Source organism: Bubalus kerabau, chromosome 9, assembly GCF_029407905.1.
Source record: "Bubalus kerabau isolate K-KA32 ecotype Philippines breed swamp buffalo chromosome 9, PCC_UOA_SB_1v2, whole genome shotgun sequence".
In the NCBI taxonomy this organism is placed as follows: Eukaryota; Metazoa; Chordata; class Mammalia; order Artiodactyla; family Bovidae; genus Bubalus; species Bubalus kerabau.
Genome location: NC_073632.1, coordinates 67,743,277 through 67,771,155, shown reverse-complemented (window position 1 = coordinate 67,771,155; position 27,879 = coordinate 67,743,277). Strand labels below are relative to the sequence as shown.

Below are 27,879 nucleotides of genomic sequence, written 5' to 3'. Positions count from 1 at the left end.
CTTAACGCAACTTATTTCCCTCCATGTTTAATAAAAAGGTTTGTGATTTAAAAAGTTTTTTTAAATCTGTCCTCTTAGGATTGAAGTTCTTTCTTCAATAGAAGAAAAGGTGGTGTTTTGAATTCAGTATATTAACCAATATTTGCTGAAAAAATGAAAATTGAAATAAATTTGTTCATAATGAAAATAACTTCATGTCATTTATTCAGTGATTGTAGAGTTCTTCAAGGATCAGGACATCATTTCATTTATTGATCTGCTGTCTACATTGGACCTTTTTAAGAGTATTGAAATTTTTATGGTCTTTGTGACATACTTTTGCCATATGAGCCCCTGTGTGTGTGTGTGTGTGTGTGTGTGTGTGTGTGTGTGCATGTTCAGTCATATCTGACTCTTTGTCATGCCATGGACTATAGTCTGCCAGGCTCTTCTGTCCACGGAATTTTGCAGACAAGGATCCTGGAGGGCGTTTCCATTTGCTGCTCCAGGGCATCTCCCTTACTCGAGGACTGAGCCTGCATCTCATGCACTGCAGGTGGCTTCTTTACCACTGTGCCACCTGGGAAGCCCTAAGAAATTCTCCGTGTAGAACAGAGGCTGAATCCAGGACCTACTGGGTAAAATTCAAGGCTGAAGCTAATTATAAGAGATCAGTTGATCCTTTCAGAGCAAACTAATTGAATTATTAAGTTTACATTTGTAATTTTGCCTATGAGGACCAATGAAAAACTAGTAGTTTTTCCAATCACCATGCCTCCCAGGGCTATGAATAAATTTCTACTCACCCTTTCTTTCAGTCAAAATATATTCGTTAGAGCTTTACTTTGAGCAAGGCATGGTGCTAAATGGGCTTTCCAGGTGGCTCTAGTGGTAAAGAACTGGCCTGCCAATGCAGGAGAGGTCAGAGACCCGGGTTCTGTCCCTAAGTCAGGAAGATCCCCTGGAGGAGGGCATGGCAACCCACTCCAGTATTCTTGCCTGGAGAATCTCATGGACAGAGGAGCCTGGAGTGACTTAGCACACACATTGGTGCTAAATAATGTGGGAAATGCAGTTACTTAAGCTATGGTGATTGTAGTCTTTTAAGTTAAAATTGTACACTTGGGAATTGACTGAAATGCCTATAACATAACACATGAATATTTATTTTTGGCTATTTCAGGTACAGGAGTCAAAAGACATATATTTGAAGTCAGAGTATTTGAAAGTGGCTGGGGGATGCTAGAAAAGACATATCCCCCCACATACATCTCTCACCAACTGCCCCTCAGGCCTGACACGGCACTATTAGAGGAACTGTGCTCAGCAGTTTCCTTTCCCTCCAGCCCTGATTCAAAGGTAGATCCCTTTGGAGAAAATGATATATTACATTGCAAATTCCCTAATATTAGTTAGGATTTTCAGATATCTCTTTTTGCTGATAGAGATAGCCCTTGTTTTGCCTCTACCTAGAGACAGTTTTTTAAAATTAATTTTTATTGGGCTATAGTTGATTTACAGTGTGTTAGTTTCTGTTTATAGCAAAGTGAATCAGTTATACATACACATATATCTACTCTTTTTTAGATTCTTTTCCCAAATAGGTCATTACAGAATGTTCAGTAGGGTTCCCTGTACTGTACCGTAGGTTCTTATTAGTTATCTATTTTATATATAGTAGTGTGTATATGTCAAACGCAATCTCCCAATTTATTCCCCCCTCCACTTTCCCCCTTGGTAACCATGAGTTTGTTTTCTACACCTGTGACTCTATTTGTGTTTCATAAATAGGTTCATTTGTACCATTTTTAAGCAATATCTTGATCAACTTGTATTTTTACTTCATGCAAGCCCCCAAAAGCCTTTGCAAGACTTTATTTGCTTTATCTAATAATAGCTAAGGATGGGTGCATAGAGAATGGAGTTGCTACTGAAAATGTCCCAAACAGATGTCAACATCACCTGGGAGCCTGTCAGAAAAGCAGAACTTCAGAATCCACCTGCAGACTGATTGATCCGGAATCTACATTTTAACAGGATCCCAGGGCATCTAGACCCCATCATAGTGTTTCTTTCAACCCTGACCTTTTCTGCATCTTTCTGCCTACATTTAAAGACTTAATTCCTTCTGCTGGAATATTTTGGGATACACTGAAGGTCAGGTGTCTATCTGATCCTTTCTATTAGGGAGAGCCTTGAACCATTCAGCAGGTTTCCTCTGAGATCTCTCCAGGTGTTTACTCACCTCTTGCAGTTCAATGAGCATCTTTGTAAGTAAGAGGAAGAAAATTTCAGGTATCTGAAAAGCTATACACACAGTCAAAGGGGGCTCAGATTATGAGAGCCTGTTCTGCAACACTCTTTATTGAATAAATGTTAAGTGAAAATAATAAATGCCCTTCCTGTTGGCTTGGAAAAGGTTTTTATATGGCCCTGGTACAAATACATGTTGTAATTCTCTCAAAGCACCTGTTGTTTTACTCCTACCTGGTTCCTATATGGATGACTGTATTTACTCACTGAGGTGTGTGAGGATTACTTTAATGGCTGAATCTGTTTCTTCCAAGCTCTGGCTGATGTCTAAGTGTAGACTTTTCTCTTTTGCACAGAGAATGTACTTGAGGTGCAAGCCGGCTAGTATCCTGGGACGGTGTCCTCTGTCTTTTCAGGGGTTGCTTGTCCACAGAGGTGTCCTGCCCTCTCTGTTTTAAGAAGCCACTCACAAACCAGGGAAAGTGGAGAGGGAGGGAGAACAGGAATCAGCAGTCAGCAGGCAAGGCCCTGGAGAAGTCATCTGACCTCCTTGAGCCTTAGTTTTCTGACCTGTAAAATAGAAGGATGGGACCAGGCGATGCGTGAGGTCTCGTCCAATGCTAAGTCAAGAAGTAAACTGGGAGTTAGATTTGTGCAGTCGTGACACTCCTTCATATTCATTCCCCTGTGTCTTCATCACAGTTCTGAAACAGAGCCCCCATTTTACAGATGAAGAAACTGAGTCCCCATGAGGATGCCAGACTGCCTCCATTTCACCCAACTCAGATGGCAGGGTCTGAACTCAGGACTCAAACCCAAGCATCCTGACTTCACTCCGAGTCCTTTCCCCACACCTTAGCCATCACCAACTCAGGCCATTTGTTGTGTTGAATCATTTTTTTAAAGGCTGTGCCAAGGTCAAACTGTCTAAATCTACCTGCTGCTCTAAGAAGGCTAAAAAAGAAAATAGCTTAAAAATAGTCTCATGCAGGTATTCAACAGCAGGAAAATACACAACAAATTTGGATTCCATTTGGACATTCTGAAGAGGGCAAAGTCCTTTTCTAAGCATTTTCTCTTTAGTGTTAATGAAATGGGCAGAAGCAAGTACCGCTAATGCCATTTCAAAGGGAGAAAAACGGAGGCAGAATAATTAAATGAGCTGCCTAAGATTTCTCAGTCAGAGAGAATAGCACTGAAACATGTACGCTACCATATGTAAAATAGATGGCCAGTGCAAATTTGATGCATGAAGCAGAGCACCCAAAGCTGGTGCTCTGGGACAATCAGAGGGATAGGATGGGGAGGGTAATGGGAGGGGGGTTCAGGATGGTGGGGACACATGTGTACCTGTGGCCGACTCATGTTGATGCATGGCAAAAACCATCACAATATTGTAAAGTAATTATCCTCCAATTAAATAAATTAATTTAAAAAGTTAACAATAATTGCAGCTACCCAACATTTCCGTTATGTTTTGTTCTCCTTTGGCTGGCTGTTCTGCTTGTAAACATCATGCTCCCTGTTCTCACACTCAGGTATAACTTTCCCTAGCTGGAAGCCCCAGAAGCTTGGAGAAGGGGGTTCAGTATCTATAATGAAAGTGAAGAATGGAGGGATTGATGGATATCCTTAGGTTTTGATAACACAGGAAGCAATCTTTCCATTCCATCACTGAATTTAAATATTTTACCAGCTTCTGCTAAACCTTCTCAAATGTTTGACCCTGCTAAAAACAGGTACTTACTTATCTGGAGTTAATACAAATATAGCTTTGTTCCGCATGGATAAAATGCAAAAAAGTCAAGAACAGTTAGCTAGAGTCAGAGCAAGTGAGAAAAACAGCTGCTTCCTTTTTTTTTTTTTTTTGTTTTCATTTGTAATAGTCATAACACCCAAGTAGCAGAGAGGCTAAGAGGGTAATTTAGTGTTGCGGTTAAGAGTGTGGGCATCAAACTGTGTTTATGTCTTAGCTCTGCCACTTATTAACCCTTTGACCCTGAGAAAGTTATTTATCAGATCGGTTTCCTCTTCTACGAGATGTGGAAAATCATGGAAGCTAAATTCTAGGTAGTTGTGAGGGTTAAATAAGTTAATACCTTCAAAATGCTTATAGCAAAGTCTGTGTAATAGTAGGAACTCAACAAAGTCAGCTGTTACTGTAACTGCCTTCAGTGAGAAGGAAAGAGTTAAATTTTTGTTTTTATTTAATTTAAACTTAGAAACTATAAAGGTGGGTTCTAACATACCAAGTTAGAAACGTAGATCACTAACTGAGAAATTCTGTGTGGTTACCCATATCAAGAGGTGAATTGTAGATGGTCTGGGAAATAACTAGTCCATTTAAGATGACCAAGCATAGAAGAAAATAAATGGCTGAAACAAATAACCTAATGTAGTATTAATAGTCTAATCTATTGTAATGACCACAATCTGAAGCAATGGAATGGTGACAAATGATCAAGAGCCTTCTTGACATCCAGAAAGAAATCAATTTTAACACATTGGAGAAATATGCTGTGTTTGGTCACAATAGGGTGTATAATTATGGGAAGGACACTTCCTTAATGGCAAATAAATAAACGTTGTCTGGTTTATACATCAGTTTCTAATGTGTAGATTTAGTGGGAGTCAGCTCCCCTCCTCCTATTTAATTCTGCACAAACTAATAAATTCAAGTCCTAGAGCCAGAAATATTGACCTCCTAGATTTGGGGAAGTCCCAGAGCACTACAGCCTGTGAAGTCTGGGCACTGAAATCATTTTACATCTTTCTAGTATGCCTCTCCTTAGATATCAGACTTTAAAAGAACCGGGTTCTTATATCAGGCCTCCCAAGGTCATTATTGCTTTCCTGGTGGTTCAGTAGTAAAGAACCCATCTGCTAATGCAGGAGGAGCCAGTTCAATCACTGGGTAGGGAAGATCCCCTAGAGGAGGAAATGGCAACCCACTCCAGTTTTCTTGCCTGGGAAATCCCATGGATGGAGGAGCCTGGCAGGCTACAGTCCATGGGGTCACAAAAGAGTCAAACATGACTTAGCGACTAAACAACAAAGGTTGTTATATCTATTTTTTTTTGTTTGTTTGTTTCTCAGGAAAGACAGGAGTGCTCTAGATGCCTTTGTGGGAATGCTAAAGTTACAAAAGACCATACTAAAAATCAATATTATACTTAAGTGGAAACACTCCTCAGACATCATGAGAAGTGGTAGAGTCTGGAGTCGACTAGAAAGTGATCACAACAAGCAATCTTCTCAGAAAGATCCAAATGACTCCTGCATGTGAGTTTTAATAACATACAATTACCTGTAACACACACAGACCCCCTGTTTTGGTTCTATCAAAGTTCCTAGGCCACTCGAGGAAACTAATTACATTGTTCACCATCATCCACTGTTGTTCATCTAAAAATTTATTTTCCAGAGCTCATTCTATTTGCCATGCATGGCTCTGATTATCAGTAGTTCTAAAAACTCCAATTTCAATAAACTAATTTCAGAGTTAGAGGACTGTATCACACAGACAGGGCTGACCCAAAAGCTGAGTGTATGTTTAGGCAATGTCTTTAGAATAAAGGCAGAACAGATGACTGGCCTGATGGAGTAATTCACCTGGTAGGGTAATTTCTAGCGTGTTTGCAATGGAGCTCAGAGGGTGCTAAGTGCAGGGATTCCTGGAGCCTGTCTTCTGGATTCTAATTTTTTAAAAATTATTGATTTATTTTAGGTTGCGCTGGGTCTTCATTGCTACGAGTGGGCTCTCTCTAGTTGCTGTGAGTGAAACTCATTGCGTGGCTTCTCTTGTTGTGGAGCATAGGCTTTAGGCATGGGGGCTTCCGTAGTTGCGGCTGGTGGGCTCTAGAGCACGGACTCAGTAGTTGTGGCCCATGGGCTTAGTCGCTCCGCTGCATGTGGAAACTTCCCAGACCAGGGACTGAACCTGTGTCCCCTGCACTGGCAAGCGGATTCTTATACACTGTACCACCAGGGAAGTTCTTCTGGGTTCTAATCTTGACTCAGCCATTTTCTGGGTGCATGTGTGTGTGTGTGCTCAGTGGCTCCAACCATGTCCAGGGCTTTGCAACTCTGTGGACTGTAGCCTTCCAGGCTCCTCCATCCAGGGGATTCTTCAGGCAGGAATACTGAAATGGGTTGCCATGTCCTCCTCCAGGGGATCTTCCCTACCTAGGAATTGCACATGCGTCTCTTACGTCTTCTGCATTGGCAGGCGGGTTCTTTACTACCAGCGCCACCTAGGAAGCCAACCTTGGGCAAGTTACATAGACTCCTTGTATTTAAACTCATCTGAAAATGGGTTTAAATTTCATATGTTGTTGGAAAGATTTAGGTGGTGATACAGTTAAGGTGCCTGGCACGCAGCATTATCTAAGGGTGGATTACTGTGACATAAGCAGCCATCTTTGGTCCCGTCTTGCCAAACCTGTTGCTGCCTCTGCCAGCCTGGGGTGTAATGGAAAAAGTTGCCGTCCCTCTGCCTCAGTCCTGCCCTGGTATGCCAGTGGTTGATTCTGTGCTTCTTTCTTTCTTTTTGCCTTCTCTGCCTCCTGATCCCTTTCTCTCCTCTGTATGCTTATCTCATCTGTCTCATCTATCTTTCTCGAGACACAGGTGAGAATTAATAATGAACTTGACATATATCTTTTTAGTTTTATGGGTTCTATGATGGATATATGTGCTTATTTGTTTATTTGCTTTTGTATTTCAAGAGACTTAAAAAGCACCAGGGACCATATGTTCCATTTGCTTTAGTGTGATCATGGCAGATAGCATGGTACTTCATGCTGTGTGAATATTTGCATCTTAGAAGTATTAGAATTTGCAACTTGTAAATGACAGTGATAGAAAAAAAAGTCTATTTTGAATGAAATTTGTCATTTCAAAATATCTTCTTCCAAATTTTGAGGAAGAAAACAACTTTTGAAACTGAGCACAGTTTAAAATTTGTATTCATGGGATATCTAAAGCAAAAGTAATTTTTAAAAATAAAATATTAGTGACAAAAAGCCACATTTCTACACAGAGGTTGTCACAAGGCCTGAAATAGGTATAATTTCTTAGTGCTAAAATTAAAATCTGTCTGGTCTCCTCTAGCCAGATATTGGTGTGGGCGCATTATACCACATTGCTTAACAGTATGAGGTGCCCACCAGGCTAATTAATGGGATTTGGAATGTTAAGGCCAATCAAGAGATCTAATTGTTTCCACAGTGTTCAAGGATTTATAATAATCTTCAAGATTAGGGCTGTGCTAGTCTGAACTTCCACCTCCACCCCCTGCTTCCTTCTCTCCCTCCAAGCAGTTACATTCTATTGTGTTTGCCAGATTGAAGTTATGTAGGAAACCCATCAAGTGGGAGGGAGCCTGGGTTCAAGTCCCAGGGTACGATTACATGTGAAAATTAGTGGAGGTCTTTCTGTAATTACCCTTTGTGTACTTTATAAAACCGCTGCTGGCCTGGGAATGATTGACAGCCTGGACTCAAGGGAGACTTGCATGGAAAAGTGTGTGTTTATAAGGCTGGGGTGGAATTGCTCAGGGAGAGAGCCTCCGGGAAACACGGACCACTTTGCTAGTCTTTCATCTCCTGAAACACCTTCATTAGGCCTTCTGAGTTGCTCACTGACATTGACCTGGATGACATATTAAAAATCTATCTTAACCAATGTGCTGTGAAATGAACTTGGACAACAAGGTATACACCCCCCAGATTTGATTATTCAAAGCCCTGTAAATACATAGAGGGCAGTGTGATCGATGAGGAATGCCAAGCTCAATATGACAATCCCTTACACAGAGCAGGCGTCTGTGTCCCGGGAACATTGCACTGTTCGCTTAGATAAAAAGAGAAGCAAGAACATATGCAGTTTAGTTTTTTTCTCCAGTGCATCCAAGTTGCTAATTTTTATAGTTATCAAAAAGAAAATATCAGCTTTCTAGTAGGCAGGAAGATTTGTGCTTGAGTTAAAAAAAAGAAAAAAAAAGAACTGTGAGGGAAGACTGAGTTTTATCTGTGCCTTTACGGTGGGGTTAATATTTGCCAAACCATTAACAAGTTAGTGTGCAAAATCTCTAGGTGTGAGGATTAGAGTTACTGTCCGGGTTTTACAGACTACAGTGGAGAGTACTTAAAAGTTGTCTGCCAGGCAAGTCATCAGCTGGGGATTGGATTTCATGAGGTGAGGAATCCTGTGATGAAGTAAGGAAATGGGACAGAAATCATCTGGAGAGGTGTAAGGATGGAGCAGGACTGGTAACGGCCACACCACGTGGACCATGACAGTCACCAGTCCCTTTAGGATTAGACGCTACTGGATACAGGACAGGGTGGAGATCCTGGGAGATTTGGATCCTAGATTTGGTTGGTGCTGATAGGAAAACAGTACTTTTGGTGGGTTATGTAAGTTGCCTGGACCTCAGAGTTGGTTTTTGGTTTTGATTTTGTGTTTTGGTGGCAGGGGTGGGAAGGTTTCTGTTTTTCCTCCATAACTAAATCCCTTTTTCCTAATCCATTTTATCTCTCTGTGAGCCTCGGTTTCCTCATCTGGAAAATAATATAGTAGCTCTGGGGAAAATTAAATAAGCCACTGCCTGGTATAGAAGAGGCATTCGCTTAACATCCATTCCCCTTTCTCTCCTTTCAAAACTGCCATCAGAGGAAAACTGCCATCAGAGGGCTTTCAAATGGCATGGCGTCTAGGATCATTAGCAAAGAATGTCAGAACACACAATTCCTCTGCTGGGACTCAGTGCTCAGGGGAAGCCCTGCAACTGGGCACCTTGGCTGCCATGGAAGGCGGGGTGGCAGCTGCGAAGTGCCAGCTTTTCGTTGCCACCTCCTGGGTCCACTGAGTGGGCCCCTCACTCACCTTCACAAATCGGGTGTGAGGACCTGCTAATTAGCATGCGCAGGATGTTTCCATGCCAGATCAGAGCATGAGATAGCCGTCATTTCCTCCTGTTTTTCAACGCAAGACTACCTAATTTTCAGAAGACAGTTAAACCTGTTTCTGGGACCATAAATGTTGACAACTACAGCCACCAGAATGATCTGTCCAACGTATTCTTAGACCTGGGTTTAGGCACTGCCTTTTTCCTTTTTTTTTTTAGTTTTTATTAGAGTGTATTTGCTTGACAATGTTGTGTTAATTCCTGCTGTACAGCAAAGTGAATCAGCTATGCTTATACATATATTCCCTCTGTTTTTTTTGGATTTCCTTCCCATTTGGGTTACCACAGAGCATTGAGTAGAGTTCCCTGGGCTATACAGTAGAGTCTCATTAGTGATCTATTTTATACATAGTATCAATAGTGTGTATAGTCAATCCCAGTCTCCAAGATCATCCTATCACTTAGAACAAATGTATGGGCACGGAAAGGGAAAAAGAAGGAGTAGAGATGGCTTTTGAGCTGTTCTTTCCTCCTTCTTTCCCAGGGAGTGGGAGTAGAGGGAGGCAGTCATGTGTAGCTCTGACAAAGTGCAGTTTGGGGTGTGTGGGGGCGGGTGTGTGGATGTGTGTGTGTTGTGTGGAGGGGGATGTGTGTGTGTGTGAGAGACAGACTTTCCATACTAAAGCCAGTGTTGCCATCCTCCCATCCCCTGGGAGGGGGTGGGGGGGCAGTGTTCTTAACAACCCTCCCCACTAGAACTCAGAAACGAAGATGAGAATTGGCTTCACTTGTCTCCCCCCAGTTAGGGAACTGCTTGACTCAAAGATCTCCATCTCGGCAATTTCCTGCACACAGTTTCCATTAAATGACAAGCTTGGATGACTGCTTCAAATAACCTGCCTCAAAGCACTTCATTTAAAAAAGCATAAAAACTTTGCCTGGACCGAACGCTCTGTCGGCGACAAGGGATTGGGGGTCATGGTTTTGGTTGACAGCTTCAGGTCGGTGAGAGCATATTTGCTGTCCTTTGCCGCTCTCATGTTGGTTGGAATGCGGGCGTGGGCTGCCTTAACACCAGGCAGGGTCCACGGGGGAAGCAGGGGAGCTGGGGGTGGGATTGACGGGTGAACCATGGCATGTGAAAGAAATTGTGCCCCGACTGACTGAATTCTGTGCAAGGTTGGTTCAGAAAAGTCATTTCCTTCAATCACTCAGATCAAAAAGTAATTATCTTTGGAACACCCACCCTCCCATTCATAAAAGCACAGGCTTTGCCTTCATACAGAAGCTTACCTTGGCTTCACCCTTTCAAGAGTATACTGACGACTTCTCCCTTTTAGCCTAAAATGGCTGCACTGGCAGAAGAGCTGAGAAAACAGCATGCTCTAGGCCTGCAGCAAATTTAAAACAATCCCAGAAAAATACTTTGCCTCCTCCATTGATCAATGAGCATCGGTTTCTGTGACTGGCTTGATGTTAGCTAGAGAATATGCATTCAGAAAAATCCACCAGGACTTCCCTGGTGGCACAGTGGATAAGAGTCTGCCTGCCAATGCAGGGGGTACGAGTTTGATCCCCGGACTGGGAAGATTCCACATGACTTGGAGCAGCTAAGCCCTTGCCCCACAAATACTGAACCTGCATACCCCACCTACTGAACCTGTGTGCCACGGCTACTGAAGCCAGCGCTCCACAACAAGAGAAGTCACCACAATGGGAAGTCCGCGCTCCGCAGCTAGAGAGGAGGCCCCAGTCACCGCAACTAGAGAAAACCTGCCTGCAGCAACAAAATCTCAGCGCAACTAAAAGAAAAAAAAATTCAAAAAACAAGAACCCACCAAGCAGATGCTTTGGAATTTGAGTCCCATCTAAGAGGAAACTGTCTCTTGACGACTAACTGTACATCTCAAACGTGGTTTAAAACCTACCATCTGTCCGGGAGCGATGACATTTCAGCAGAAATCCAAGACCTTGCCCTCACAATGAGGTAAATTCTGACACCCTACCCCCTCCCCATGTTGAAGTTACCCTCTTCACCTTTAATCCATTAGTCACAACTGCTTGGTGTTGAAAAACGCTCCTGTCCTCATGCCTTTATGGAAAATAAGCAAATTTCTAAACTCCTAACCTGAGCATCCTCTTTGTTCCCCCAGCTTGGGCCCTAAGGCATGGTAAATTCAAGCTGAGAATTAGCCAGCGAACATTGCTATAGTCAAAGCTATTATTAAATAACATTTACTTTTTCCATTGGCTGGTAAATCGCTGTGGTCTGAGCCCCTTGGGTATCCCTCCCTCGCCCTCCTCTGGAACCACGGGGACCACCTCAGGATGGAGCCACCCAGCAGCTCACACCTGGTGCAGCTGGGCCTTCAGGGCAACTGGCTTGGCTGTTGGACCTCCTTTCCCTCCCAGTTGTGAACTAATTTGAATATTACCCCTGCCTCGCATTCTTCAGCTTGAAAATGACAGATCATACATCTACCTTCTTCAGGATATCATGAAAACGCTTACCTTTAAGGGTGACATCAAGAGTCCTTTGCTTCTTGGGTAGATGAAGAGCCACTGATTAGACATTACTTCTAGGAATTCATCTCAGTGGATGTGCTTAGCTTCTTTTCCTCTTATTCAACTGGGATTTGATCCCTAGGGCTGCCGACATTAATTCAACAATTTAGACCAGTTAATTAAAACCTCATGGCCTCTAAATACAATGCTTTCTCTGCGGCCTGGGAACACTTGGTATGTATGCATGGTAGGAGCATTAGTAAAAGCATGAAGGTATAGGAGAAAGGCTTCCCCAGTGGCTCAGCAGTAAAGAATCCTCCTGCAATGCAGGAAAAGTGGGCTCCATCCCTGGGTCAGGAAGATTCCCTGGAGGAGGAAATGGCAACCCACTCCAGTATTCTTGCTAGGAAAATCCCATGGACGTATAGTCCGCGGGAGGACTGAGCAGGGCACAATAGGAAAAAAAAAAAAAAAAAAAAGGAGGTAGTCTATTCCTTTAAATTGTCAGGAGTCTTCCAAGTGGAACCAAACTGGGAAGCATGAGGAAGGAATCAGAGTGACTACGACCTTGGACTAGTTACCTCAGCCCAACTCTGGCCAAACTCTCACACCACTTGGAGCTGGAGGTCCCGTGTTTTCAGGGACTTTCCCAGCTGAATTCTTCTCATGGAAATATAGAGACTGTTGGACGCACGGATGATTGTTTCTTCAGGACCATGCTCTACAGTGCGGCTTCTTGCTATTTTGTTTAGGTTTGCATATTCAAATAAATATATAGCATGTAAGACAAGCTATTCTAAGTGCTGGAAATGTTTTTTTAAACATTGAAAGTTGAGCCTTTGAAGTTAAGTAAGTAAATAATAACAAGAAGGGGGTGTTATGGGGATATATATGCCTCAAATTTCACATGTCCAAGCAAAACTTGGACCTAAATGAACTTAGTTCACTGCTGGTCCACCTGCCAAACCAAAGGGCAAGACTGTAGCAATAAGAACAGCATTTTTAAGCTTGAGAAGTTTGGAAATTCTTTCAAAGACAATTTTTTTTTGAAGAAAAAAAATCCACCGGAGTCCCAGTATTGATCTAGAATATGTAAAATACTTAAATACGTAAAACAAAAAGGAGACACAGACTCCTGCTGAAAGAGCTTGTACAATTCTAAAAAGAAATTCATAAATTAAGTAAAAATAAAAGGAAAGGTAAAGAAAACTTAAAATCACAACATTAATACTGACAGATGAGATTTTACTGAGACTAAAATGCCTCTTGCCACAGGAATATGGTATTGTCCACTATGATACACATTCTTTAAAAAAATTTTTCACTTTATATTGGAGTATAGCCAATTAATAATGCTGTGATAGTTTCAGGTGAACAGCAAAGGGACTTGGCCATACATATGCATGATCCACGTTTGTTTACACTTGCCCAGCCATGGCTGACTCTTTGCGATCCTATGGATTTACAGCCCGCCAGGCTCCTCTGTCCACAGGATTCTGCAGGCAAGAACAGTGGAATGGGTTGCCATTTCCTCCTCCAGGGGAACTTCCTGACTGAAGGGTCCAAGCAGCATCTCTTACTTGGCAGGTGGATTCTTTACCCCTGAGCCACCTGGGAAGCCATGTATGGATCCATTCTCCCCTAAACTCCCCTCCAAAACGCCCCTCCAGGCTTCCACATTTTGTTGTTGTTTAGGCACTAAGTCTTGTCTGACTCTTTTGTGACCCCATGGACTGTAGCCTGCCAGGCTCCTCTGTCCATGGGATTTCTCAGGCAAGAATACTGGAGTGGGTTGCCCTTTCTTTTTCCAGGGGATCTTCCCGACCCAGGGATCAAACCCACATCTCTTGCCTTGCAGGTGGATTCTTCACCCCTGAGACACCTGACATTGAGCAGGGTTCCCTGTGCTACACTGTATATCCTTGTTGGTTATCCATTTAAAATATAGCAGTGATGATACACTTTCTTTTTTGAGTTCAGTGTTTCTCTACCACTGCGAGCTTTTGAGAGTGACTCAATTCTCCCACTCCTTTTCTCCATTCAAACTCTTAAAAATCCATCACCGTATGGCATATTGTGATAGCATTTGGACTTCACTTGGTGTGAACACATCGTTTATGTATCCAAGCTCTTTCTCCACCCCTCACTTAGTGCTGAAGTTCAAGTAGTATTGGTTACTATGTGATTATAAATACACAAACACAAACCTTGAAATCATATGGCATTTTTGGTAATAATTAAAATAATGATTAACATTTATAAAGTCCTTACTGTGTATCAGACACTGCTTCAAGTGCTTTCTGTGTTTCAATCCACGTAACCCTTACTACTACCCTATGAAATAGCCCTTTCTGTACAAATAAGTGAACTGAGGAGCTGAGAATTTCCAGGGTCACTCAGCCAGTAACAGCAAAGTCAGGATGTAAACACAGGCAGTTTACTTCAAGATCAGGCTCTTAATCACCATGCTGTACAGCTTCTCAAAGGGAATGATAACCAAAATACACTTATATTAATTTTTCATGAAATATAATAAAAACACAACATTAAAATTTCTCCTAGAGAGCCCTAGGACCTCTGAGAAATCATCTGTGAGCTCCAATTTGAGAAATAATCATTGAATTCTCTACTGTTGAGCTCTTTACTATTTATAGACATCATTACAGTCTAATGTTCTTTAATTCTTTAAAGTACAAAAATATGTCCTGATTCTATCCACGATTACCTTAGTTAACCATTTAGTATTTTTTTTTAAAGACAATAGCACAGTATTAGTGAATTGGTATAAAAGTTCTACCTGTAACAGAGGTGATAAAATGGTGATATGTAGACACATTCAAATGTGCTTATCTATATAGTCTTAACTATAACTTAAATTATAGATAAGCATGGATTTAGTCTCATTGCCTTTGATAGGAATTGTGATGAGGGCGAGTGAGTGTTCTGGGATGAATGGTACTAAACTCTGAGAGATACCAAGAGAGACATAGTTGGCTGAAATCTTGAAAGGGAAAGCTGGGGACAGAAGCTCAAAGCCAGCTAGTCCTGGGGGTGGCAGCTGACAGAAAATTATGGAAACAGTGACCCAGAGTCTTTTTTAATCTGGACTTTAATGGAAGGTTTTAGAAACCTGGGAATAGTAGAGGGAATGGGAGGAGAAGGGGCGACGGAGGATGAGACGGCTGGATGGCATCACCGACTTGACGGACGTGAGTTTGGGTGAACTCCGGGAGTTGGTGATGGACAGGGAGGCCTGGCGTGCTGCAGTTCATGAGGTGGCAAAGAGTCGGACACGACTGAGTGACTGAACTGAACTGAACTGCAGGTGAAAGAAACAGGCATAGAGAATCACCTTAGCCGTTTGCCTTTGGTTTATATTTATAATCTAAATTCCTCATCCAGTTGGGTATTAGTTCAAGTTTATTTCTCACTTCTCACTTTATGCCTTCACCAGGTTCATCTGTGTCATGGCCATCACCTATCTTAGAATGTGAACGAAGACAAAATGCAGAGCGTGTTGAAACTACCCAGCCCATCACAGGACCATCAAAAGATACACTAAAGCATGAATGATGAATCAGACTTATTTATCGACCACCTACGATGTGCAAAACCCTCCGCTAGCTGTGAATGGATGAAAGGATGAGTTACCTATGGTTCTGCTGTCAAGTAAGTCCCTAGAGCAAGATGATAAATGGTACACATGAACGGAACAGGTTGTAGGGTCAGCCATTCATAACAGGGTCGCTTGTAGAGTAGAACCAGCTCCAGTATCAGTTCTAACCACTGGTTGGGGGTCCTTGGGCAAGCTGACCAACCTAGTTTTTCTCATCTCTTGGTGGAGATGATGATGGTAATAGTACCTGAATCATAGGGCTGTCGTGACGACTAAATGAGGTGATGGGTGTACAAAGTTTAGTAGGTTTGCTGCACAGAACCTGGTTTACCAAATGCGAGCCTGCTGTCTCTGAGGCTTTGCTAACTATGACTGTGTCTGCCCCAGGGTGTGCTTTGGATCTGGTCCAAATCACCGCAGCACGGTCTACTGGAAGGGGAGGAGAGGCGCTCGGGAAAGGCAGCACCAGTTTGGTGGTCAGTGTGTGCGTGTACCACTGCCCTCTACTGGAGAGAGTGCGCACAGCTGTCCAAAGAACACCCAACCTATTCTGGGATTCTCCTGCTCCAACACCCTGTGTTTATAAAGAAAAGTCTCCTTTGTTGAGAGCTTTACAGCCCATATAAGCTAATTTTTCCTTCTTTCAGATACTTTAGAGCCAGAGCAAATTCTATTGTCTGACAGCCTCAGCTCCTCACCTGCTTTTAACTAATACGGAGTCTGGGCAGGTATTGATTTTTCTGCTTTTCTCTGACTGCACTCATCAGTCATTTTATATTACTAGAGAGTCCATTAGCAATAAAAAATAAAGGATGGGAGTTACAAAGCCCATTAGAGAAACTAACTCTCCCAATCATTGGGGGTGAGGGAAACAATTAAAAGCACGTCATCTTCCAAACATTCTAATAGAGTTATTAGAAAAGTAAATAAAACCAGGATGTGATTATCAGGGATGAAATTAAATCCTCCTTAGAAGTCACCCAGAAGGGAGTGCCCTGACATTCCACAAGGTTGTAGTTGGCATGGAGCTCAAATGCTGCATATGGGTGAGATGAAGAGATTAGCTACTAGAATAAAGGAGCATTACACAACAGAGATTCAGCCATAGGGTCACGCATGGATGAATTTCAAAACTATGAAGGCAGAGTTAAGAGAAGAGAAAGGAGGAGATGGAAAGGGAAGAGGTGACAAGACAACCATGACACTTAAATTTACTAAGTTAGGGAAACAAAGCCATGTCTCCACTGGGTTTAGCAGCTTTGTCCAGGTTCAGCAGCCTTGTCCAGGTGTGCAAGATAGTCACTGAAATTCACTGAATTCCCCACTGAGGAAGTGACAAGGGGCAAAGAAAGAAGGAGCAGAATCTGTAGATGGAGAGCCCCATAGACGCATGGGTCCTCACGCTCCCTCAGCGGGGTACCCACTACTGTGTGTAAGGGACCAGTAGTATTCCTGGCCCATGTTGGCCCTCAAATGATATGAATTCCCTTGCTCCTCCCTGTAAGTGGGAGAGTATGTAGAATCTATTGTGAATATTATGAATATGGGGAATATCAGGCTGCATTTAACTTCATTTCCTTTTATTTTCATAGCTTCCAAAAGTAAACAGTTTTCACACTCTGGGCTATTTGGACATTTATTCTCTTTAGATGAACATCAGGTATATTTTAAGTTATCTGATCCTCTTTGGCCCAGAAAGCAACAAACACTTCCACAAAACCTTGTTATAGGTGGCAACATTTATGTTTGTTTTCTTATCCTTACACGGGGCTTCCCCAGTGGCTCAGTGGTAAAGAATCTGCCACAGGAGACTCGGGTTCAGTCCCTGGATTGGGAAGATCCCCTGGAGGAGGGCATGGCAACCCACTCCAGTAGTCTTCGCTGGAGAATTCCATGGACAGAAGAGCCCGGTGGGCTACAGTCCATATGATTGCAAAGAATTGGACATGACTGAAGCAACTTAGCGTGCACCCATCCTTACACAGACAGCAAGTTTTTTTGACATTGTGTTAGGTTTTCCTACCTGTTATAAAGTTGCTCCATAGTATTTTTTTCCCTTCCTGATTGTAATTTATTGTCTATATAGTATGTAACAGTAATACTCGGAATAATTTTTTAAATTCACAACTCTACTTCTCTAACATCTGAAGTATTTATATTTTCCGTGAACTTTCAATCTTTATCTGTATACACATTTACATTTTTACATGGAATCTTGCATTTTGCTTTTTCACTTGATGCTATTTTATATTCATTTTAATGTTGCTTCATGGCAGTCACAATTATAATATTTAATGGTTGCAAAATATTTCAATAAATTTATGGGTCATAATTTTTCTGAGTCAATTCTCTATCAGAGGCATTAAAGATTTTTTTACTGTCTATTTGTTTTGCCATTATGAATAATATCATCATAGTCACTCAAGTAGGTTTTTTCCTCTCTGCTTGAATTATTTCTTCTGAATAAATCCCCTGGAGTTAGGTTATGATTCTCAAGAATTATTTTCCTAAAAGACTGTGTTTTATAATATTTTGTCAGAAGCAGTGGATGAGACTAATCTTGCTTATCCTCTTAATAGTACTTGATGCTACTGACCAAATATTCTCTTCCCTAGGGTTTCCTAGCTGCCATCTTACTCTGGTTTTTCATCTACCTTTCTGGCTATTCTTCCTTGGTCTTCTCTGAGGTCTTCTCTGCCTCTAACTTTTCCTTCAATGTTTGTGTCCGTCGGACTTAGGTCTGGGCTGTCCACTCATTTTTTTTGTTTACATTCCCTTTGGAACATCTCATCCCCTCGACAGAGTGCTTTCATGACTGTATCATTGGTCATGCCATGTCCCTGCACAGCAGACTCATATATCTAAATGCCAGATGCAATCCTGGTCTTTCTGTCTCCAGCCTTGTTCCTACAAAAACTTTCTCCATACCATGCCAGAGTAATCTCCCGAGTTAGATCATTTATTATGATTATTATTAGAGTATAATTGCTTTACAATGTTCTGTTAGTTTCTGCTGTACAATGAAGTGAATAAGCTATGTCTATACATATATCCCCACCCTCCTGGGCCTCCCTCCCGCCTCTAGGTCAGCCACCTCTGAGCTGAGCTCCCTGTGCTATACGGCGGGTCCCCACTAGCTAGCTATTTTACACATGGTAGTGTCAGACTTTATTTTTTGGGGCCCCAAAATCACTGCAGATCGTGACTGCAGCCATGAAATTAAAAGACGCTTACTCCTTGGAAGGAAAGTTATGACCAAACTGGATAGCATATTGAAAAGCAGAGACATTTCTTTGCCAACAAAGGTCTGTCTAGTCAAGGCTATGGTTTTTCCAGTGGTCATGTATGGATGCGAGAGTTGGACTGTGAGGAAGGCTGAGTGCCGAAGAATTGATGCTTTTGAACTGTGGTGTTGGAGAAGACTCTTGAGAGTCCCTTGGACTGCAAGGAGATCCAACCAGTCCATTCTAGAGGAGAGCAGCCCTGGGTGTTCTTTGGAAGGAATGATGCTGAAGCTGAAACTCCAGTACTTTGGCCACCTCATGCGAAGAGTTGACTCATTAGAAAAGACTCTGATGCTGGGAAGGATTGGGGGCAGGAGGAGAAGGGGGTGACAGAGGATGAGATGGCTGGATGACATCACCAGCTCCATGGGCGTGAGTTTGAGTGAACTCCGGGATTTGGTGATGGACAGGGAGGCCTGGCGTGCTGCGATTCATGGGGTCACAAAGAGTCAGACACGACTGAGCGACTGAACTGAACTGAATTGAACTGGAGTGTGGCTATGTCAATGCTACTCTCCCAATTTGCCCTACCCTTGCCCTTTTCCCCTGTGTCCACATGTCTAGTCTCTACATCTATGTCTTTATTCCTGCCCTGCAAATAGTTTCATCTGTACCGTAATGGTCAACAACAGGAAGGGATAAAGAAGATGTGATACATATATACAGTGAAATATTACTCAGCCATAAAAAGGAATGACATTGGCTCCTTTGTAGAGATGCAGATGGACTTAGAGTTTGTCATACAGAGTAGAGTAAATCAGAAAGAGAAAACCAAATCGTATATTAAGGCATATATGTAGACTTTAGAAAAATGGTACAGAAGTTGGATCTTGTAACCTTCTGTGAAAAAGAAAAAAAAAAAACCCTTGCAGTGGATTTCTGTTGCTCATAGGAAATAACTGAGGTTTCCAAACAAGGATGATAAGATCCTCCACGGTATAAGTCCTGCCTGTTTCTGTCCACTCTGTGCGTCTACCATTTCCTTGGAGGCACTTTCTATCTGCTTCTGTGCCTATGAGTACTCTTCTGTCTTCTCATGCTTTGCGTCTCAGAGAGGCCACTCCTGAGCACTCTGTTTCTCTGTTCTATGTTCTCCAAGCCCCTTTCCCAGTCACACCACCTGCTGTGCTTTATTGCAGCCTGTTCCCAGGTGTATCAATTCCTCAGCACCCCTGGGCTGCCCTGTGCAAGGTTGAGCACCCCTAAAGTCCAGAAAAAGCTTCCAGCAGCAGACACTTGCAGTAAGAGGCTTTGGGTGTGTCTACCGGTCAGGCACCGACGGCCTTGGCACCCTCCTCCTCTCACGTGGCTCAAATCCACTCACACTTTATATTAAATTCACTCTGGCCCATCACTAATTCTTTAAGATGCTGGCTGACTTAACACTCAGCTGGTTTTCCTCTCAATTCCTTTAAACAAACAAACAAACATCAGGAAGGTTGGTTGGACCAACCAAAGTCCCTGATGCTACCCCTAGGCCTGATTAATGCCCGTTTTCTCAGAGGGCAGTTTTGCTGATCTAGTTGAGACCCCTCCCCAACCTTTCCAGAAATCTCAGTCTCTCTGGTTACCAGGTTTTTGTCTGGCTCTGACTTGCTCTGGTTATTGTACATTTAAGGAATGAGAAGCACAAAGCCCTTAATAGGTCACTTACATAAATGACTTAGATCACTTAAGTGACTTACATAAGTGACTTAGATCACCTGAGAAGAGGGGCCACTTTTGTCCCATATTCAGAATATCCAGAGTATATTGTGCAGCTTGAATGAGGGCTTTATCCCAGACCTGGCACCTGATCTGGGCCCTGTAGAGGCCATTCTGGCAGCCTCCTGACTGCGCAGTGTTGGATCCTGAGGTCGCAGGCCATCCTGGCACCTCTCTGCCTGTAAGGTGGGTCCCCAGGTGAGAGGAAATGGGATGTACGAGCTCAGATCAGCGAATCAGACCCTCTGGGAGCTCTCAGATGGTGGGGCTAAGCCAAGGCGCTGTGGGCAGGAAGACACACCCGTATCAATCTCAGCAGGGACAAATTACTGCACTACCCTACCCCACCCCGGGGTGAAATCAACTTTCCACTAAGTGGCTGGTGTTTTTCTTCCAGGGACCACATCATGTCAGGTCCTCATGATGGTTTCTGCTGCTGACAGATCAACCATTCAGCAGTGCAGCAGCCGGATCAACCTCGGCACTTGATCTTTCAACCTTCTGCTAATTGCTCTCTTGTCACCCACTTAGTACATGCCCATAAACAAACAGGGACCTATGTGTTAATGAGATGTCTCCAATGATCTTTTTCTTCACAAACGAGGTTCTCTTATCTCCAAAGCTGCTCTCTCTCTTCAGTCATTTTCCCCGTTGTGCTTGTGATCTAAGCTCATGGATCACACTGGACTTCAAATCGGCTGCAAGAAAAGGTTTGGATCAAAACAAAACTAAAACATGTTGGGGAAAATGATTGGAAATGCTGCCTTGGAAGAACAAACTGCTGGGGATGGCAGTTGTGTGGGTCAGGGAGGAGGGGCAGGTGCCCCAAGAATATGATTTATTTAGTCACAGTCTGCTGATAAGCAGATATCTCTGAAGATGCATTTTTGCAAAAAATCAGTCAGCAGTATTTCTCTTGTAGTGCTCATGTAATGATTTGAGGCTCATAAGCACAGAAAAGTCATATCTCCCTCACTCCCTTATTATCAGTGACTGACCCAGTACCATGATCCAAGTCCTGAATAAACCTATGTTCGTGGAATGAATAAACAAATCAACAAATAAATGATGTCTTTGGTAGACATGTGTGTGTGCGTGCTCAGTCGCTCATTCGTTGTCTGATTCTTAGCGACCCAGTAGCCTGCAGCCCGCCAGGCTCCTCTGTCCTTGGGATTCTCCAGGCAAGAATACTGGAGTGGGTTGCCATTTCCTCCTCCAGCTTTGATGGATAAAGTTTGCTTTATAAGAATTATGTGAATAGCAAGTTTTTCCAGTGCCTTTAACACAGGACTGGATTTGCAGAACTTTGTTTAGACACAGCATTTCAAGGGCATGCTTTCTGATAAAGGGAAGTATGGTTATAAATGAATAATGCATTTTCAGAGTGTCTGAGTCACTGCACAACCTCCACCTTATCTGATAGCGGCCCTTGGCAGATCTGCCCTTTCCCGGGGATTCCCCTGGGCTATCACCTCTCGCCTGCCCCCTGTGTAAGTTACCACAGCAGGCATCGGGTTGCCAAGCACCAGAATGTAAGCACCGAGCAGGAGGAAATGGGAGAATATGAGGGCCTGTTTGCAGGAGTGAAACCTCCAGACGATATGCTTTTTGTAGAATTCATGCACATGGTACCTCATGCTGGTATTTTTTTATGCTGACAGAAAGATAAAGCTGGGCAATAATGGAAAAGTTGACTAGTCAGGTAATGGTGAAAAGGAAATAATTTGTTTTGATGAGACATTGTCATGATAAATGTTGGTTTAACCCAAGCATCTGCGTCCTCTCCCACCCACAAAGGTTATCTTCTAAAATATTGTGGAGGAAGGTGCAGGTTATAATAGTACAAGCTACAGCTGACCCTCCCAGGCTGCCTGCTCCCCTCGTCCTGCCACCAAGGAGACAACAGGAGTCTGACTGACGGGGTTCATCATAGCACCTTGCTTTGACATAACAAAGATTGTCTTTAGCCACATAAAAATATTCAGCTTGGGCCTTCTTCCTCAAGAATCTCTCTAATGAAGCAAATCAGCAGAAGTCTGATAGAATTTTATATGAAAATTGCTAAATAAAAGGTAAACAAAAACCAGTATATTACATGCTCCCTTAAAATAGGGGAGTGAAATCAAAGGCCTTGGTGTCTTTGGCTAAACAGAGACGGTATCTTAGATGTGCAGTGGGAAGTCCAGCTATACTCCAGTGCTAGCTTTGTGAAGCTGTGTGAGCCTGGTAAGTCTTGTGAACTTACTGGGCTTTCGTCTCCTCTTCTGGTGAATGTGTGGTTTGGACTCTCTCTCCCTTTTTTCTTTCTCTTCCTTCCTTTTTCTTACCTCCTTCCTTCTTTCCTTCCTTCGCTCTCTCTCTTTCTTTCTCTTAATACAGGGAACATTTCTTCAAATGATATTTCCTAGGAAAGGAAAACTGACATTACCATGGGTTTTCTTTGGTTGAGAGAAGCAGGAGGGGTCAGAGGTGCCCACTCCCAGAAACCCCTGAGGCACATCTCAGGAATATCTGGAGTCCAACTGGGAAAACCTTCTAGAAAACTGTCTAGCTGTGGGAATATATGATCTACCAGCTCTGTGACATTCTGCTTTCCTAGACTCACTGGTCAGAGAAGAGGGAGGCTTTTCTGATCAAGAGGACCAAGAGAATGGGAATATTCATACCAGTCCATTTTCTAAATAATCCCATATTAATGATTATGAGAGTCTAAAGAGTTTAAAGGATTCCTATGGACTTAATTTAAGATTCCCAACTGCAGAGAAAATTAGGCTAAATCATTTACCTTCATGATGTGGTTAACCCTAAGGCCAGCATTTCTCTGTACAAATTCCTTTCTGTGTGTGTGTGGGGCGGGGGTGGGTGGAGGGGGTACATATGCACTTAGTCACTCAGCTGTGTCCTAGTCTTTGCGACCGCATGGACTGTAACCTGCTAGGCTCCTCTGTCCATGGGATTTCCCGGGCAAATATACCAGAGTGGATTGCCATTTCTTTCTCCAGGGAATCTTTCTAACCCAGGGATTAAACCCAGGTCTTCTGCATTGCAGGCAGATTCTTTACTGCTGAGCCATTGGGGAAGCCCCTAAATTCCTTTATGACAAGGCTTCAAAACTAAAAAGAGAAAGAAAAGTCCACAGTAGGGAAAATTTCCCTCAAGGGCATTTGAGGAGATTGCCAGACCCAGATTAGAGGTACCACCTACACCTCATTAATAGAAACAAGGCGAAAGTTGTGAACTGGCACCCAACCCTGTCAACACCCAGGAGCCAGGCAGCCTCCTCTGGGCAGGCATTATCTCCAGTTTGCCCTGCGGTGATGTTCAAATATCACAGCTCCCACCTCCCCTCAATGTAGAAAACGCTAGCAAGTTCTGTCCAAATGGACACAAATATGAGAATCTCTGTATCACCAAGCACAGCACCAGGTATACAGCAAGCACGCAACCAATATGTATTCAGTCAATCAAAGGATGCATACATGAAACTCATCTCTGTATCCCTTTTGCCAGTGACAACCCAGTTCTGGACATCTTTCAGATCCATTCAACTGAGTTATGGAAAAGGCAGGTGGGGGAGGTGACCACACAAAAGAAATTAAGAGCTGGCATAGAAAGGGTGATCTGAGCCTGCTCCCCTGGTAATAAAGGATGCCTGGTGCCTGCTGCCTTGGACGATGACAGCCATGTCTCGCCTGCCCATCATGGGCGTGTGGGCGGACAGGCCGCCTCCAGGATGCTGCTGTGGGGCGAGTCATCTCTTATCAAGATTTCCATGGCCACGGAAGCTTTCTCACCCCACCGGCAGGGACATTCCCCAGCCAGCCTGTGGCGGCCTCGCCCCTGCGGGCTGCCCTGCGCTGTCGGTCCCCTTCCTGGCTAACCAGCCTGGGGCTGTCCTCTCTCTTGGAGAGTTGAGCCTCTTTGCTGCACCTTTTCTTGGTGTTTGAGCAGCCGCTCCATGTTGCCCCTGCTCAGAGAGGGAAAATTACTAGGGAGGCCCAAGCGGAAGTCGTACCCATTCTCCAGGGTAGCATGGGTTTTGATGGAGCCTGATTATTTCTGATTGCTGTCAGTGGGCCCAGAGCACAGCGTTTAATAAAAATATGGCCTTGCTAGTGAGAGTGCAGCCTGGCTGTGTGGGAACAGTGGTGGAGCATCACTGGCTTTTGTATGGGCAGAGAGGAGAAGTGAAGGGAGTGGGGTCTTTCTTTTTTTCTTTCTTTTCTCTTGTCTTTTCTCCTCTTTTCCTCCTTGCTTCCTTTTTTTCCCCTTTCTTTCTTTCTATTTTGAGATTTCTGCCTTCTCCACTTCCTTCTAAGGCCCATATTGGTTATGCAGGTTCTAAAATGTTCCAGAACCCAAGCAAGCTGCAACCACCCAGCTTTTCATAAGACAAGCACAGAAAAACCATGCAAAACTCCCAAATCAAAAGCTCTGGCAGAAGTCACCTGGTTCAGCTCTTCTGAGGTCTAGACCAAAAGTTTGTTGTTGACACTAAGTTTGTCACTAAGTGGTGTCCAACACTTTTGCGACCTCATGGACTATACAGCCGCCAGACTCCTCTGTCCATGGGGCCAAACGTTAGGTGGGGCTTAAACTGATATTTTTAAGACCTCTGGTTCTCAGTTTTCCTCAGCCATCCTGAGCTCTCCCTGGTGCAGGAGGAGTCAGTGCATGTGGCCAGCTCCCCCCTGGACCTCTGGTGTCCAAACGTCTTCCTCTGCTGCCCTTCTTCTGAAACTAAGTTTTCTGTGGCTCTTCTGTATGGGGCTTTTTCCAGGGCCCATGGGGTGCTCAGCCCAGGGCTATATGTGTCCTTCAGTCACAGACCCTCTGATCCACTTTTGAAGAGGTGCATGCATGCGTGAGGTCACTAAAACATCTCTGCGGCCTTTCTTTCCAGGCTCTATTCTACTTCCATAAACTGTGAGGTTCATGGTGATAGATGCTGGGGGTGAGCTCTCAGGTTTGGGTGGGGGGGAGTATTCAGTAAGCTGAAGTGATTTCCTGCATTTTGGGCAGAAAATGTTAAGATGTAAGTGGGAGGAAACCAGGGAACAAAGCAGCCAATGGCCTTGGCTGAAGCTTGTGCGAGACACAGTTGCATTTCACAGAATTTTCCGGTAACGACTGCATCATCTTAACCAATGACATTTTGACATCTCTTTATATCTAAATCAAGCCGCATTTCTATCTTTTCCTGGTCCTCAAGCATTTTTAAAGATACCGAGCAATGTCTTCAGCAACAGCAGTGATAACTGTACTTCTGACTTGATTTTGACTTAAAGGGAAGATAATTTAAATGCTTCCATTAAAAATGGTGATACCGTGTGATTTGTTTTGCAGGAGTGTGTGTGTGTGTGTGCGTGTGTGTACGCTCAGTCCCGTCCAACTTTGTGAGCCCGTGGATTGTACCCTGCCAGGCTCCTTTGGCCCTGGGATTCTCCAGGCAAGAATACTGGAGTGGGTTGCCATTTCCAAGAAAGAGGAACCATTAGTAAAGGGCAAACTCACCTTTGCAGTTGCTGGGAGGACTTTGAGAAGGGACATGGTAACAGCACTTGCTCTCTGACCTTCTCCCTGCACGTTGTCTCTTTCCGCATCCCTTGCCCTCTGCTGCTCGCAGGGCTGCCTGTCTGCCACCTCCTTCCTCCTCAGCTTGACTCGGCCTGATTGTGTTTCTCTCCCCAACACCTCCCTTTCCTTTCTACCTCCAGTTAAACCCATCCCAGGAAGTAAGGCAAATCTCAGTTTTAACACATGGACTGTTTAGTAAGGAACAATGTAGCTCGATTCCTGAAACAAGGGAGGTGGGAACATCCATATTAATTTCTATTTCTCTGTTATCAATATTTTTTCTTTTTTCCTCACTGTGAGGCATGTGGGATCTCAGTTCCCCCACCAGGGATTGAACTGATGCCCCCTACATTGGAAGGGCACAGTTTTCACTACTGGAACACCAGGGAAGTCCCCGTATCATTTTTTTTTTTAAAAGAGAACATATCTTCAAGCCAGCCCCTTTGTTGTACTTGCTTACTTCAGTGCTGCTCTCTGGACCACTACTGAAGGTCGAGCGTGGAGACAACCCCTGTCCCCCACTTACTGGATATGAAAGTGTGGACAGGGACCCCCATGCATCAAGCTTTCCTAGAAAGCACCTCCATCCTTCTAGGCTGGGCTTCCCCACACTTCCTCAGTGGAAGGCATCCAGCCCTCAGCACTTTGCCAAGGGGAAGGGGCTTAGGATTGATTGAGTCACATGTCTAAGGCTCAGTTCCAGACTAGGGTCACTCTTTCCAGCTCTCTGCCTTCCTGATCTATGGCAGGACTGTATCACCAGACCCCTTGGGGCTGTGGGGGTGGGGGGGTCTGAGTGACTCTTCCAGTCAATGACTGCGTGGAAGTGATTGATGTGTTTGTGACTTCCAGACTGAAGTAATTATTTATTATTTATTTTTAAAGGTTTTTGGGGGAATAGACCATTTTTAAAGTCTTTATTGAATGTATTGTAATAATGTTTCTGTTTGATGTTTTTGTTTTTTGGCCATGAGGCATGTGGGATTTTAGTTCCCTGATCAGGGATCAAACCTGTACCCCCTGCATTGGAAGCATGGAGTTCTTAACCACTGGACTTCCAGAGACGTCCCAGATTGAAGTATTTAAATGCCACTGTGAGAGTCTTCGAAGTTCTCTCTCCCTCTACCATACACACAGGATGGTTGCTCTTTTAGCCTGGATTCTAGGGAAAGGAATGGAGAATTGAACCTCAGCCAACTGGTGATGAACAGGTAGCATGAGTGAGAAATACATCTTGTTTTTCAGTTACTGAGCTATTGGAGTTGTTACTGCAGCATAAATTAACCTATGCTGACTAAAACAGAGGGATAAACCCTCTTTCCCTTGGCCGTAATACCAAGGGTGTTCTGATGTGCAAGCAGGGGCAGTGTTTGTCTGAAGAGGGGAGACTCTGTCAGGCTCCTGGTGCGGCGCTGGCAGTGCAGAACCTGTGAGTGTGTGTTAAACCAGAGTGTGGTTGGGTTGGCTTGGCTTTTAAAGACTCCCGAGGCCCAGAGGTCAACTCCACACAGAGACAGTAGAGACTAACCTAGTGCACTGGGATGACCCAGGGGGCCCGGGCATGGGGATGTAGGCTTCCCAAAGCCTGCTTAGTGCTTTGCTATGCACACCCTGGATTGTTTATCCCCCTTTTGTAGTTTGAGCAGTTGTCCTGGAATTTCTGTGTGTGTGTTGGGAGAGGAGGTAGGGAGACCTTCTTACAGCCATTTGCATATAGCCTTCCTGAAGATGGGGCTTCCCTGGTGGCTCAGAGCAGTAAAGAAATCCACCTGCAATGCAGAAGACCCAGGTTTGATTCCTGGGTCGGGAAGATCCCCTGGAGGAGGATCTGCAGTGGCAACTCACTCCAGTATTCTTGCCTGGAGAATCGCAGCGACAGAGGAGCTTGACGGGCTACAGTCCACAGGGTTACAGAGAGTCAGGCATGACTGAGCAACTAACACTTTCACTTTCAAAAAGATGGTCAGTTTGGCTAGCCAAGTGTAGCTGCCCTGAGTCACAGCTTCCCTTCCCTTTCCTGCCTTCTTTCCTTCCTTATTGCTTTCTTCTTT

General features: G+C 43.8%; 1 long non-coding RNA gene across 1 annotated transcript; it reads right to left on the bottom strand.

Moving 5' to 3' along the window:
* Positions 1 to 2,335: 2,335 nt before the first annotated feature.
* Positions 2,336 to 25,905, bottom strand: LOC129619950 (uncharacterized). Its single transcript, XR_008698314.1, has 3 exons — positions 25,766 to 25,905; positions 11,654 to 11,791; positions 2,336 to 2,802 (listed from the first exon to the last, which is right to left on the bottom strand). It is a non-coding gene; the product is annotated as an uncharacterized LOC129619950 (long non-coding RNA).
* Positions 25,906 to 27,879: the final 1,974 nt, after the last annotated feature.